Raw genomic sequence first — 15,594 nt, forward strand, 5'->3', positions numbered from 1 at the left:
ATTAGGTTTGTTTGGCAAAGCTTTGGTAGCAGAGAGTTTACAGGGGATTAAATGAGTGGGTTTTGAGAAGCTGCTAGAAGTTTACCTCGTGTCTGATAAAGCCAATGTCAGTTGGACTCAACACTGGCCAAGGCTGAGCTCATCAGTGACAGTGGCAGTGACTCTGATAAAACAGAGAGGGGAAAAAACCTGCTCAGCACTTCAGCAGCTCATCAGCAGAGAGGAGTAACAATATGTGAGAGGAGCAACTCTGCAGACACCCAGGGCAGTGAAGAAAGAGGGGCAGGAGGTGCTCCTCTGCTTCTCTTTCCAGCAGAAATATTGTCGGACTGAAATAATTTCTGCCAGGTGGAGGTTTAAGGAGAGTGAGTAATCCACTTACAGCTCAGCTTTTGTAGCCTGACCCATTCCCATCCCTTCCTGAGTGCTAATGGCCAATGCACTGACAATCCAGAAACTGCCTAATCCTGAAAATGGGAGGAATTCCTCTCAGAGAATTCAGTGATGGGTTCTGAGATAAGTTTAGAGACCTCCAAGGCTATGGTTTCCTGTATTTAGTATACACATCATGTTTCTTTGCTTTGACAGGATTTCTGCTAGCAGCTCAGTGGCGAGGAAGAAAAGGAAAGCAAACACTGAAATTTCATTCCCTGCCATGAAACAGCATCCAACACAGGATTTTTATTTCTCAGATTAACACAGAAAACATGAAGCTGCCTGGACTTCCTTACTAATCTGGGCCAAAATGAAGATTACCACCATATGTTGGCTGGTGAGCTAAAAGTTCTTAAAACAATCTAGAGATCTTGACAGCACAAGTGCTGCAGATGTGGATATAAGCCAAGTAACCATATGTGGTCAAAAGGAGTGTATGGACATAATTTTCTTTATCATCTGCAAGATAAGGAATTAATTGGAGTTTCTGGCTGAAATATAGCCTAGGAAATAGAATAGAATCGTAGAATATCCTGAGTTGGAAGGGACTCATAAGGATCATCAAAGTCCAACTCCTGGGCCTGCAAAGGACAACCCCAAATATCACACCATGCACCTGAGAGTGTTGGCCAAACACTCCTTGAACTCTGTCAGGCTTGGTGCTGTGACCACTTCTCTGGGAAGCCTATTCCAGTGCCCAAATACCCTCTGGGTGAAGAATCTTTTCCTGATATCCAATCTAAACCTCTGCTGACAGAGCTTCATATTGTTCCTTCAGGTCCCATTGCTTGCATAGATAGGAATGAATACTTCCAGGGAGTCAGATAGCCTGAGAGTCTGGCCCTTTGAAAACAAGCTCTTTGGAACAGAAATCTTGTCTTCTTTAAGGTTTAGGAAGTCCCTGTATCCTCCGTGGTGGAAAACAGGTGTACAGAGAGCAATAGAAAACAGCAATCTGCTGAACACACCATCCAGATTTGAGAACAAGACAGACAGCTAGGGAAAAAAAAAAAAAGGGGGATAAAAATAAAAGTTAAGTCACTTAAAAAAATCCCTTAAAAACTCTCCAGGGTATTGCCAATCCCTGTAGGCATGGAGACTACATGGCTGTGGATTTTCCTGCAGAATTCTGCAGACTTTGCAAACATTTTAGGATACTGCAGGGAGCAGATGCTTTCTAGCTGTCATCACTGTAGTATTGCTACCCAATTATGGTTTTGTTTCACAGCACCTTTAGTATTTTCCATTCACTTTATAATTTTCCCTTAACTTTTATTAAGCTAATCATAGGCTTGCAGTTGCCAGCCTGATGGACTTGGAGAAGTGGTTGTTAAGCAAAGCTAGCTTGTCCCTAGAGAGATTCTCTCAGTCATACAACAATTCTAATAATAACAACGATATGGGGAGGGGAGGAAAACAATCATTCAGGCAACAGAATATAGTGTTCATTATGTTAATTTACTCCGAAGTATTTACACAGTGTTACTTGGCACTAAGAAATGAAACTCAGTCAGTCCCATTCATACAACTAGTGAGGTAATATCATGTAAATGTTCAGTTTCATTTAGGGCAGGTAGGGAAACAGAGTCATGTTTTAATCCTTTACCACATAAAAATGCATTCAAAACTTTGCATGCCTGAAAATACGAGGCATTTTTTTTTTCATGAAGCAGAGCCATTTGGCCATTTGCTTACTATACATATCGCTGGCAAATATTGTGGCTGTACTCATTCTAGAGAGGCTCAGGGTTAGAAAACAGAAGGAGGAAGACAAGGCAAGTTAAAACTGAGGTGATTTGACAGGGAGGAGTGGAAACTCTTTAGTGGTAGTGTTTTGCCCTCTGACTGATAAATAATTTGTGTATTTCTTATCTTGTAGTGCTAGGTTTAGTTTAGCAAGCTGCAGCTTTCCCTGGGAGCTCAGCGGGGCTGCTTAGGGCAGGGCAGCCATTCTGTCCTCCCGTAGTCCTTTTTGGACAGCTCTACACTCTTGCACTGGCCAGCTATCAGCTTTACAACACAGTGACAGTGAAGGAGGCGAGAAGGGTCTCTCCATCGGGGGTTTCAGAGGACTTTTAATGATTATACCTTGTCCCCCCAATCCCCAGAGGCATAGAGACCTCATGAGCTGGGCGCAGGGGAATTTAGTCAGATCACAAGGGTGGTACATGGGCGGGGTTGGGGCACAGGAACCAAAAGGGAGAACCCAAGGGAGTGGCCAGGGCTGGGGGCAAGGGAACGTGGGGGGAACAATGTGGAATAAGAAAAGCAATGGGTAAATAGGTTACCACATTATCTGATCCTCATTGCTGGAGAATCTTCTCTGCCCAATCACCACCAGCCTCTGAGTTCCCTGGATGATTTCTGGATAACTCAGATTTTCTTCTAAAACTACCACAGAAGGCATAGGGAAGGGAGAGTCCACTGGTGTTTTAAACTCATTGAAAGCACCCAGGTTTCTCCCCTAGATAGCTGCTGACATGTCGTGTAAAGGCTCAATAGTACAAAGGTATAAACGTACCTTGGATAAAGGGACTCACCACAAAACAAGGTGTTTGCACAAGGATGTTGAGTGTGGAATGTGGGAGTGGCATGAGGGTCACTGTGCTGGTTTGGACAAATTTGGAGGAAAATATCCTCTGATAGAATGCAGGTTACAACCACCTCTCCCCCACCAGGCTCAGGAAAAAAAACGATTTTCCTTGGAGGAAAGTGAAAAAGATAAAAAAACTATTTATTTAAGAAACGCACAGGAAAAGAATAATAATGTTAAATAATAAAACCTCTTGCTGTGGAAAGAAACCTGGGAAGATTTCAGAGTCCTTCTGTAGGTGTGGTCTCTCTCCTCCTCCTCGGAGCTGGGTCGGTGTGGGCCCACCTCCGGGGCCTCGGTGGAAAATTCTCCCGGTGTGTTCTGATGTTGAAACAGTCCAGAGGAAAAGAAGGGAAAAACTGAAGTCCCAGGAAAACAAAGTTCAACTCTCTGTGTCCCTCTGGAGAAAAGGAGCCGAAAGCTGGCTGAAAAGCAAGCAGGGTGCTTCCTCCTCTCTGGCTGCTGCAGAAGCAGAGGAGTGTGTGTCTGTGACCTTGAACAACTGCTTTGAGAAGTTCGCTCGGTTTTTTTCTCTCCCCCCTCTCGGGCTCAGTTTAAAGGCACAGAAAGGCACAAAATTAATTTCTGGGCATAGAGAAGCGATAGGGGATATACATCATAAAGTCACTCCAGAGTGGATAAGTCCCACTGAAAGTTGGTTCCACCCAGTTGGTAAGTGGCAATAGGTTTACTCCAGGACTGACCTCACTTCGTTCTTCTTCTGGTGCTTCTGGCAGTGGGACCTTCCAGAATTTTAGGCTTCAAAGTGTAGTTCTGTTTGCAGAAGGAGCCAGAGCATGGTGGAGGTGATGAACATGTGATTCTCACTCTGACACGGTGCTGGATCTCATTCCACACTGCTACACCAGTATTTTTGGCATCAATGTTCCCCTGTTCTTGCCCCATAGTGCTTCAGTTTCTCAAAGAGATGCACAATACTGGAGGAACAAGGGCTAAATATTTCATCCAAATTCTAGGCAGGCTTTAAAAAAAAAAAAAGGCAAAAAAGGCATTTCTCCATCTCTGCTCTCCCTTCTCTGTGTCTGTTTCCAAGCACAAACTGAGCAGAATCCTAATTCCATTGAAATCAGCAGGAATCAATTGTGCTTCAATTGACTGCATTAGGAATAAGTTCTTGGTGCATAGCACATCTTTTTCCTATTGTCCTTAGAATTTGGAGATAAGGAATAAAAATATTGAAATGTGGCATAATGCCAGGAAAAAAGAGGAATCTTCCCGCTTAACCAAATAAAACAAATATTTGACTACCTAAAAACACCCTACCAAATAGTACTTTCTGAGCCTGTACCTGATTATTCTCTCTGTTTAGGAGAGGATGGGAGAAGAGAAATGCATTTAACAAGCGGCTGCTGAATTTCTTAGAAATGAGGCAACAGTCTCAGCCCCAAAGTAGCTGCTAGCCTTTCAAAAAGTTCAGCCACCCCTGGATAGGAGAATGGCGTTGCAGAAAGCCAAGGCACAGAAACTAACTAATGTGTGGTTTCTCTGCCAAAACATTGATGAAATCTTCAAAATGCTGAAGGAAATGACACAAGCATGAGCAACTCAGTTCTTATTTTCTTTAAAATTAGATTATTTGCACATATACTTACTAGTGTGAGAACGTGTGTCCACATTTGTGGACATTTGTATAATTAACATTCATAGACTTAAGCAATGGCTCCTCACATAGGTTCAGTTATATTTCCCACTGAAATTCTTCCATTTAAAAAATCTTTCCTAGAACCCAAAGCAGAGAATGTTGGGATATCTCATCTCTTTAATGCCATGTCAGTTCTTGAACTTATTATTTTTATGGTAGGTTTCCTGGTGTGTTGTTTGTGGGGTTTTTTTGGTTGGTTGGTTGGTTTTTTTTTTTAGTAGAACATTACCACTAAAGTTATTTTCAGAACATCATATGGATTTTTCATTGAAACATCTGTGTTAACTTTTATCATCCTTGCTCTGCTTTGTAATTTTGGAAACAGATATAAAGAATGAGCAACCCAGAGCACAGTAATATAGTGGGCAGCATCCTTCATAAGTCAATTGAGGAATTTAATAATCTCTTTAGAAATAAGCTCTGCAGCTATGAGAAAAATGTGTGGGTTAAAGGCCTTCCAATTAAGAAAGGTTTCTCTGTGGATTTATAGGCTGGTGGTTAGCTCTTCCTGTTCGTGTTTCCATGGCAACTGTCAGGTAGATTTTCTGCTACTTGCTAGGAAGTTGGAAATGTTGAGTCTGGTTGAGCCTTTCAATTCACTGAAGCTTAAATCAAATTCTTTGCAAGGAGCTGGCATTTAGCCTAGGTCATTTATTCATATCTAGAAGAGAAATCAATTATAGTAATCAGATGTGCAAATTTGTTTTATTGGAATTATTTTGGGTAGACATTTTTTTATTATTATTGTGCCACAATCTATTTTTAATGCTAGGGTAGGAAAGGTTTGAAATGCTGCAGCTGGCCTCTTTGCTGCTGATGGCTTATGGCTTTAATTACAGCCCAAGACACACACAGGCACATCTCTCTGGTCTACTTTTACAAGCTATAATCACTCCTGGTGATATTCATGATACCAGCTCGAATCTTGTACATTCATTAGAGTTGAGACGCCTGTATTCTGAGAAACACAACCTACTGCCTTTTCTCTTTTCAATTTTCTTGTCTTGTTGATTTGTTTGAATTAGGCTTGAGGAAATAATTTGTGTGGCTTTTATTCAAACTTTCTGGGTACATTGTGGTTTAATTCCACATCAGAATCCCTGTGTGTTTGCACACTTCTGTGTGCTCTTTCTTTTTCCACCCTGCATTGACTGTCACTTGACAGCTCTGTGCTTCATTCCTGTAATTGTCCAACGTCAGATATGTGCGGGGGTGTGGTGTGTTCCTATAGCTTCAGCCTTTCTGTGTTGCACAATCCGTGCCACCTAACGAGCTCTGTCCTGCAGGCTTTATGTGAATAATGCCATGTAGACTTCATTGACTTTTCTTGCAAGAATAAAGCCAGCAGGGCTTGGCCCAAAGATCACACATTATCTAAATAGAGGCAGGATGGTCTTCTGGGCAGAGAGGTAGTTAAGAGCTTGGAAAACCTGAGGGCTTGCTGCCCCTCTCTTTCCCCCGCTTCCAGGGGGAAGGGAGATTCATTTAGTGGCGGATCCTAAACTCCGTGAAGTCCTCTCACACTGGAGTTAATGGAGCCGTGACAATTTATGCCAGCTAAGAATCTGCTCCATTACCCAAGCTCACTCCAGCTGTATAATAGAAATAATAGCAGTACCCTACCTCAGAGAGGTGTCGCGAGGATAAATCGTTAGATGGGAAAGTGTTATGATACTATGATAATGAAGACCAGAAAAATACCTGCAATAGACAGAAATCAGCATAACTGATCTGACATTTACTTTTATACCTCCAGTCCTTCTGCCACAGAGAGACAGTAATAGCTTGACAAAGTGATGCCTAGCCTCTATTTCTCCTGATGCTTTGCCTTCCTTGCTTTGCTTTCCTGCCTTTGTTGTTTTTCTTAGGATTTCACCTAACTTCCCTTAAAACCTTTAAGAACCAGTTAACAAATATTTAATTTCATTTTCATCCTCATTTATCCCAGGCTATTTAATTTTACTTCTTTTTTCTGCTACTCTTCTTATCTTCATTTCCATGGGTTAAGCCCAAAATCTGTGCACACAGAAGTCCAAACAGACTTAGTTAACTTTAAATGAAACATTAGTTCCCACGGCATTTATAAAGCAACCAAACCCACGTTTTCATGTTGCAGATTTTAGCAGCTGTTTGCAGGCCACCCAGAGAACTGATTGAGGTTCAAAGAGCCAGAATACCCTATCCAAGATATTAAAGTTCTATTCAGACTGTAGATTTTGGATATATAGCTCAATTGCCTGCTAGGGGTTGTATACAAGTCATGAACTTTCTTGTTTTCATGATCGGCCTTTTGTCTTAGGCAGACTTGGCACCCCGTGCAAATCTCACAGGGCTTTCATAGCTTTATTTTCCAGTGTAAAGTGCCTTGAAAAATAATTCCTCCTAAGCTTTTAGTGTGGATATTTTCTTTCCCTTTGGTCATACATGAAATCCCTAATTGTGCTTGGTCTTTGCATATTAAGTGCTTTAATTAATTAATTCTGAGTTAAATATTTTTAAATTGAATGTTAAAATTAACCCATCAGCCCAGGTAATAAAATCAAGTTCAATTATCAGTGTTTTTAATTGTTCAAAGTAGTTTATTAGGAGAGTTGCACCATTCCCAGTTAAAAATTCCCCAGTTAAAAATCCCCAACTTATGCTCCCTTTTGAAACTTCAAACCACCTGTACACCATAAGAGTTATCTTTCCTGTGTTTACTGTATACTTTTACAAGTGTTTTAAGATGTGTTGGATGTATTTTAATATTTTTTTAAAGTATTATTACTTGGCACCCTAACTCAAAGGCTAACTCCAAAACCCCAGTTTCTAACAGCCACCAGCTATTTTTACCCCTTAACCCTTACCCTGCAGGCAAGCTCCATGGCAACCTGAATTTTAATGAGGGCATGTTACCGCCCTTATCTCAACTAATACCACCCCTCTGACATCGATGAGCCATTGGTGGGCTGAGATGATCTGTCAAAGAGAAAGCACCAATCACTTTAAACCAAAGGGGCGGGCTGTGGGCGGGCTGTGGGCGGGCTGGGGTGGATCAAAGGCACTATAAAATAATGAGACAGGGCTCACGGGGAGGGAGTTCTCTGCAGGTGAGCTGTGGTGGACGTCCGTGCTGGGCATTAAAAGCCTTACTCCTATTAAGGAGCCTTTAATAATTTTTTTTTTTTTTCCTGACTTTTGGACCAGCTAAAAGTCAGCTCAGCACTGCAAGTCCTTTTTCTCTACCTGAGGTGCAGTGCTGTCCCAGCCAGAAGATCTCAGATCCCTGCACTCCTGGGGCATACCATCTACCGAGCCATAGGATCCCAAATTTTTATATTTTTCTAATTTCTGTAATTTTTCAGTTTTTCTGTTTTCAATAAATTATTTTAATTTTTTATTTAAGTAAGAGTTGTCTCTTTTTTCACACCTTCGAGTCTGCAAAGGGCCATCCTGAGCTATTCTGTATGTTTCCAGAGAAGATTCTATCCCTCTGAGCAAATTTTTGGGTTGGTATCATGACACACACCCACACCCCCAGGAGCTGGATGGACTCACAGATGTTCAGGTGGGAGAAGAAGCCTCTCTAACATCCACCACATGAGGAAATTACTCCATTGGTCAAGGAGTGTGTGGTTCTTATGGCCAGGAGAATGTTTTAAGAAACCACTCTGACCTTCTGCACTATTTAGGGGTGTGCATTTCACCAGCACATGGAGATGAGCCTAATTCATTAATCAGATTTTAAATCATTGTGTTCTTCAAGAGACCAAACTGTTTTGTACCACAGGCAGAGAAGAGAAAACCAATGTACTGCCCATGCCACCAACACTGTACTACAGCTCTTCTCTGAGGTTCTTCTTCTCTGATTTATGATGTCAGTTTTAAACAGAAGAGGAAGGGAAATCTGTGCGTGTTCAGAGACTGCCTTCATGGCAATGCAGCTCTACCAATCTCGTGCCTCCCAAGGCTCACATATTTCTGCTTTCCTCCACAAAACGCACCTGGAATGGGCAGGATTGATCTTTCCTCAACACTGTATAAAATTGTGATGTGAGCCTGATTTTGGAAAGATTTTAAAACGTTCTCTTGTGATGTCAAAGAAGCAGAAGACCAGGAATCTTTACTGTGGTTGGGAAATTTCAATACATGGTGGATTATAATTCCAAAAGGCTTCCTCGTGTGGGGAAAAAGAGGGGCAGACACTGATCTCTTCACTGTTGTGACCAGTGACAGGACCTGATGCAGTGGCATGAAACTGTGTCAGGGGAGGTTTAAGTTGGATATTAGAAAGAGGTTCTTTCCCCAGAGGGTGTTTGGACACTGAAACAGGCTCCCAGGGCAGTGCCCACAGCACCAGCCTGATAGAGTTTAAGGAGTGTTTGGACAATACTCTCAGGGACACAGTGTGACTCTTGGGATTGTCCTGTGCATGGCCCAGAGCTGGACTTTGATGATCCTTGTGGGTCTCTTCCAACTCAGAATATTCCAGGATTCTATGATTCTGTGAAGGCTTGATTATAAGCTGGTTTTCCTCTGTACGTCTCTGCTGTGGCTACTCAAAAACTGGGTTCAGGCACACACAATAAAAGAAGCCAGGTGCATACTTAACCTCAGCTTAGCACAGCACATGAGCAAGAAATGGCTGTGGAATAATTCTCCACCTCTCACTGCAGAGCACAGCTGACCCAGTAGTGATGAACTGGCAAGCCAAGGGTGCCATTGGTGAGTTGGTAACTTCAGTCTACCTTCTCCAGTGTAACTAAGCAAGGAAATGGGAGGAACTTGATGTCTTAGGTTTTAACTTTTATATTTTTCACATTCTGTACTGCTCTGAAACTTTCTGAAACTCTGAAAGTTTCTTGTAGCCTGTTAATTTCTTCTCTCATGCTAGGTAGATGTAACAAAGCCTCTCTGGGTCTGCTCTTCAAGGACACTTAGGCTGTCCTAGGCCCAAAAGTATAAACCAAAGAGCTGCTAAGGGGGGGGGGGGGGGGGGGGGTTAAGCTGAGGGGAAAACTGAAGCTTTAATTGGAGAATTAACCCTGTGATGCAAATGAACCAAACCTATAAAAGTGTGAAGAACTCAGGACCTGTCCTCCATCTTGGGGTCCATCTTGGCAGCAGCCTCTGGCTCCCCAGGGTGTACCTTTGAAGGCCTTTCAAATAAATACCTACTTTTATTCCCTTACTCCTGTCTAGTCTCTGTTTCTAGGAGGCTTCTTAAGGCATCAAACTGAGACTGCAAAGAGTAATATGTTTAGTTAGGTGATGCCTTTTCTTGGTCTTAAAATCAACAGTCAAACACGGTTGGAAGGAAAAAAGGGATTTTACCTTGGTATTTATTTTAAGGATCCTTAGGTGCACTATGTCCAGGTAAAATGCACATCAATGCACACCACAATGCCTACCCCAAAAGATCTGGTATATCATTATAGGTCTTATTAATTAGTATGTCTATCAAAAATTCCCAAATGAGAGGCTTGAATGAGCCCCCCCCCCGCCAAGGACTCTTCCCCTGGATGGTTCTATCTTGGTTTACAGAATGTGTTCTAGAGAGGACCTTGGGGTGTGGGGCACACTAACCCCTAGCTACGAAGCTTCTAAAATGTTTGGTCTCTTAGCTTGACAAACAAGTCCAAGAATGAAGGCAAAAAGCACTAAGAATACAGAAGTTGTATAAAGGTATAACAGAGGTATAAAAGGCAAAAAATCATCATGGCATCAAGGGTAGTTATCTTTATGCACCAGCCTTTGCAGACAGCTGTGCATAAAATAATTTTCTTAGTCATCTCTATGAATACACGCTGAATATCCCACTCCAAAGCAGTCCTGTGTGTAAGCTGTAAGTGTCAAAATGGCAAAGAGCTGGAAAGCGCCGGTGCTTGTTACACAAAACCCAAAGCAGTATGTTCCTTCACTGCTGTATATAGCCACATCTGTTTTAAATGTAAAGGCTGCTGTTTCAGGTGACCTTATATACTCTCAAGCATTAGAGTATGTTAGCAAGTGTGTTTTGGAAAGGTTAAAAAATATGTCGTCTCTTTTTCCAGGAGCTATTAGTTGGATACAAGTGGAGTTTTTCAGCCACACGGTGTTATTGTAGGAAATACAAGGATCACTTCAAATTCAGTAATGGCTTGTTCTTCCTGGCACTAAAGAATTGTGGCATCTAATTAATGGCTATACTTCTCCATCACAATCCCAATACAGATTCATATTTCCATTTGTGCAGGCACTCACAGGATTATCTATGTACAATTACTCAGTGGTGGTTGCTGCGAGGCAAGAAAGAGTTTTACCAAGTCACTCTCTTTCCTTCTAAGCAAAACAGCAGAATGAGGAATTGAAAACAAGTTTTCTTTAGGTGCAGTGCCTGGACTACTTCTTTGAGGAATGAGGAGTGCCATCAAAAACAGGACCTCTTCTTTGAGGAACGAGGAGTGCCATCAAAAACAGGACCTATTCGGGCATTTCTGTCCAATGCTTTGCCAAACTGCTGGGGATGGGAGGGATGGTCATAAACTTAAATTTTTGGCTAATAATGAGGTAAACCCTGTCAAAAGGGGACACCCTGCGTGCCTGTACATAGTATAAAGCAACCAGGGAAACAGTCAGGTGGAACCAGGCTGCAGCTATGGCTACAAGAAATGCTGGAGTATTTGGGACATGGTAGGACAGGAGTCCTCCCTGCTTCCCTTACGCCCAGTTTGAGTTATATAACCATTAGGGTTGGAAAAGACCTGTAAGATCATGAAGTCTAACCATTAGCCAAACACTGGCAGATCCAGCATTAAACCATGTCCCTAAGCACCACTTTGAACACTTGAAGCACATTTTTTGAAAACTTGAGTTTGTGATCTGTGACCTGAGTGGAGTTACTCAGTATTTGCATTCCTGTAGAAGGCATTCATCCATGCCTGATTTCTCGACTCAGCTCATAGTGTTTCCTTTTTCAATTACTCTTTCTTAATTGATCAACATTGTTTCTTTCCAGAACAATAACTTTTACTACAACTACCTTTCAATTCTTCTTCTATGTGCAGTGGTATAGCAACTTCATGGAGACCAGTGCAATGATCCAAATTTACATGTGCTGTCACTGATCTGTGGTTCAAGAACTTTACAGCATGAAGACTTCTAAAGATGGTTGTGGGGAGTGATGAAGTTTGAGATACATTTAATATTCCCTATATTGTTATACTCACCTCTCCAACCCAGAGAACAGCTCTTGAGTTTCTGACTCTCATTTAAATTCTCTGAGTAATGACACTGAAGGGCTACATTTTTTTTTTCTTATTTCTGGATATAGGACCAGCCTTCTCGCTTTCCAGCTCTCTCACGTTACATCAGCAGAAACAAGCCACTGTCATGTAAGCCCCAATCTGAGGGAGAACAAAAAGGTACAGCTCATTCAAATCATCCAGTTCCTTATCTCATACCCTTTGAAATATTAGCAAATACATATCATCAAGAAGATCTTTACATTGCATAATTTAAATCTGAGACACAAATTTATCTGAAAACATTTCAGGCGCTACTGATTGTTCTTATTATTAAAAAAAAAAGGGAAAAAGCTGGTCTTAATTGTTGCTATGGTAACTAACACATCTGCCAGGATATGTTGCAGTGGGAAAAGAGTGTGAATTCTGTGAACATTTCCTGTTGTCTTTCCATGGAAAGACTTAGAGCAGGGCTCCTTAGTGGCAACTTTACAAACTCATCTAGAAGGCACTGTGAAATTGAAAGGCAAGCAGTGTGAAATGAATGGAAAGCAGCATTCTGGTTTAAATAAACAAGCAGAAAGAGCAGGATTGACCAGGAGGACTCATTGCCTTGGTGAAAAACAAAGAATTATTTTGGTAGAGTTTAAAACACTCTTGGGCGCTTTATATAGGTGGCAGCATACTCGGTAAGAGTTCCTATACCAATATTTTCATCAGACTCAACAAAATTGCCCTTTAGGGTTCAGGCCAACTCATTATTACAGAAGGAAGAAGGGCAGCAAAGGAGGGAGGTCAGGTTCTGTAGTGCTCCCATCATCTGAACATGGCTTTGCAGAGGGTGGGTGACAAATGCTTTTTTGGAGCTTTGCTTACTCCACATTCTACAGCATAAAAAACCAGAGTATTTCCCAACCTTCATCTCAGCATCAAAAAGCTGACCCGCACCTTCTTTCTCACCCTTCCTGCTACCCATATTTTTGTGTTTCATTCTGAAAGATCTTCATTCACTGCTCCTCTATTTATAGCTCAAACAATCCAGCCGCAAGGCGGGTGGTTTCATTGAAAGACAAACAAACTTCTAACAAAACCCCACTGATTCCTAAATGACCAACTCTGCTGACACTGCAGGCTGCAGGGGACTTAAACTACCCTGGGAAGTTGGCCATTTACTTTAGTACAGAGTAAGAGCCCCTGTGGTTTCCTTGGCCAGGAAACAGCTGGTGGGTTTTTTTTCCTTTTTTTGTTGGTGTTTTTTTTTTTTTCTTTTTCTCTTTCATTTCTTTCCTTCCAAAAAAAAAAAAAAAATCGATTTCTGTATTGTTTTATAAAAGGATCAAAATTTCAGATTTTGTTGCTGTTTTAATGTAATATATAAAGCAGCATGACTTCCTTTCCATCCTTTGTCTGACACACTTATTGATTTCAAATTGTTTTGGGGCAGATTGTTAGCATCTTTTCTACTTCTAAAATGTACTTCTGAATGTAATGGTTTATTCCCTTGTATTCAGGACTTTCGACCTTTGCACTGGGATTTCTTGTCTTGATCTTGTTCTTGTTGATGCCTCTCTCTCCCTGAATTTAAGCAATTTTCTATCCCATTGGCACTTTTATTCCATACAAAAGACGTGGTAAGATATACGATTTGGTGTTCTGCCTCCTTTCAAACTCAGTCGACTTCTGGGTGACAAATAAAATTGTTTCTCTAATATTTCAAAGGTAAAACACACCTTTGTCAAACACAGCAGCTGCATTTTGTTTAGTCTTCTTTTATGGAAATTTCCTAATATTGATTAAATGTAGACTCTGCATCCCTTAGAGAAACCAAGGAGGAGAAGAGATAACTGCATGTATATGTAGCATTTCTAAGCATCAGGAGTACTCTGAAGGCAGATATGTGCATTATCTTGACAGTCCCTCACTCCCTGAGTGGGTTCCCTTCCTTTTTCAGACCCACACAAATTAATCACAGTTATTTGAACTGAAGATACAATTGATTCACCGAGCAGAAACTTCTTGCACCCACTTCCTCCACTTGAGTTTCCTTCATTGTGGGGATGACTCAGGTTGCTGTATTTCCAAGAGAAAAGTGTCCTTTCTGCACTTTTTGAAGGAAAAGAAAAGAAAATAGAATGAAGGATTGTACAGGAAGTTTGGGCAAGAAAACATCAGGCATTTTTAGGGTAGAGAATTATACCTGCCAGTGAGTTCAGTTGGATCAGCAACCTGCTGTTTTCTGCCTCTTCCTCCCAGGCCACATGGACATGGTCAAGTAATCTTGTCCTGGCAGCAACTTCTGGCCCTCACCCCAGTGTCCCACAGCCACATGCCAATCCTCTCCACATCCACAACCTTCTTTGTCTGGCTGTCATTCTGGGGAAAGTCTGGCATATCTATGGCCTTAAGATTTATTTTTCATTCATTTGTGAAAGGTTTGGCATGTTTGGGGTTGAAATAAGGAAATGAAATAAGGAAACAAATGTGTGACAGTGCACCAGAGAGTGTTCTGGTATGAGCTGTAAGCCTTGAACATGCACAAGAGCCATGAGGGAGGTACAAACTTGCTGAAGTACTGTGGAAGGACTGTTTAGGGAAAGGACAGAACAAGGTGTGATTTCGTCCATGTTTCCTACATGGCATGATCTTTGGAAAGACTTATCCATCTGAATTGTGTCCTGGTGTCACCTAACAAAGAGGTGTCTGGTGGGGGACATGAATGAATCTAATCAGGCAAAACTTTTCAGTTAGGGTGACCAGAGAAGTTGTGAAATCTCCATCCTTGGAGATATTTCAAAGGAATCTTGATGTCGTCCCAGGCAACAGTCTTGGTGACCCTGCTTGAATCACAGGGGGGAACAAGACATCCTCCCGAAGTCCCTTCCACCCTGATCCTATGAATGGATGCAGAATGATTGAGGAACCAAGACCAGAGAGAAACTGTGAGTGTAAAATCTCTCTGCCGAGCTTTGCATACTTTCTGTTTTGTCATCCTGTTGGGTAGTTCTGCAGGAAAAATAAAAAACCCAAAGGTGAAGAGGAGACCTAGCCTGAACTTAGTATTTTTAGTGGATTTTTAATGTGCTACTTGTTAACGAAGACACATCTCAGACAAAAAGTGTGGTTGTTGCACCTCCTTTGACTGTGTGGGAGAACTGCTGAAATCCATCTCTGGACCTAGACATACTGCAGTTGACTCTATTTAGCATAATTCCTCAAAAAAAGGAAGGGAACTGGTATAAGTACTTTATTGGAATTTTTTTCTTTTCTATTTTTTAAAAAAATCCTGAAATGCGTTTTGTTAAAAATAGTTGATACAAATTAGAATTTTTTAATTAAAAATTTGGTATTTAATTCAAACCAAGATAATTTTAGCATTTTTTATTTCTTATGAAAATAAGAATCCAATAAGAGCAACAACAAAGATAATCCCAATTTAAAAAATGTGTTAGATAGGAGTGTCATTCACACTTGCTTACATTTTTGGCCAAGTTGTCAATTCCCCTACTCTACATCCTTTCCTTCATTTGACTCCAAAGTGTATCAGTTAGCTTGTTTTACATTCCTTTTAAATTATACATTTGTTTTAGAAAGCAAAAATAACAGGACAGACTGAAAGGGGGGAATTGTCTTTAAATTACTTAGTTTCATATTTAGTGTCCCACTGTGTGCATGACAGAACCACAGAAACCAGCAATGTCAAA

The sequence above is a fragment of the Aphelocoma coerulescens genome, chromosome 1A (assembly GCF_041296385.1).
Source record: "Aphelocoma coerulescens isolate FSJ_1873_10779 chromosome 1A, UR_Acoe_1.0, whole genome shotgun sequence".
Classification (NCBI taxonomy): Eukaryota; Metazoa; Chordata; class Aves; order Passeriformes; family Corvidae; genus Aphelocoma; species Aphelocoma coerulescens.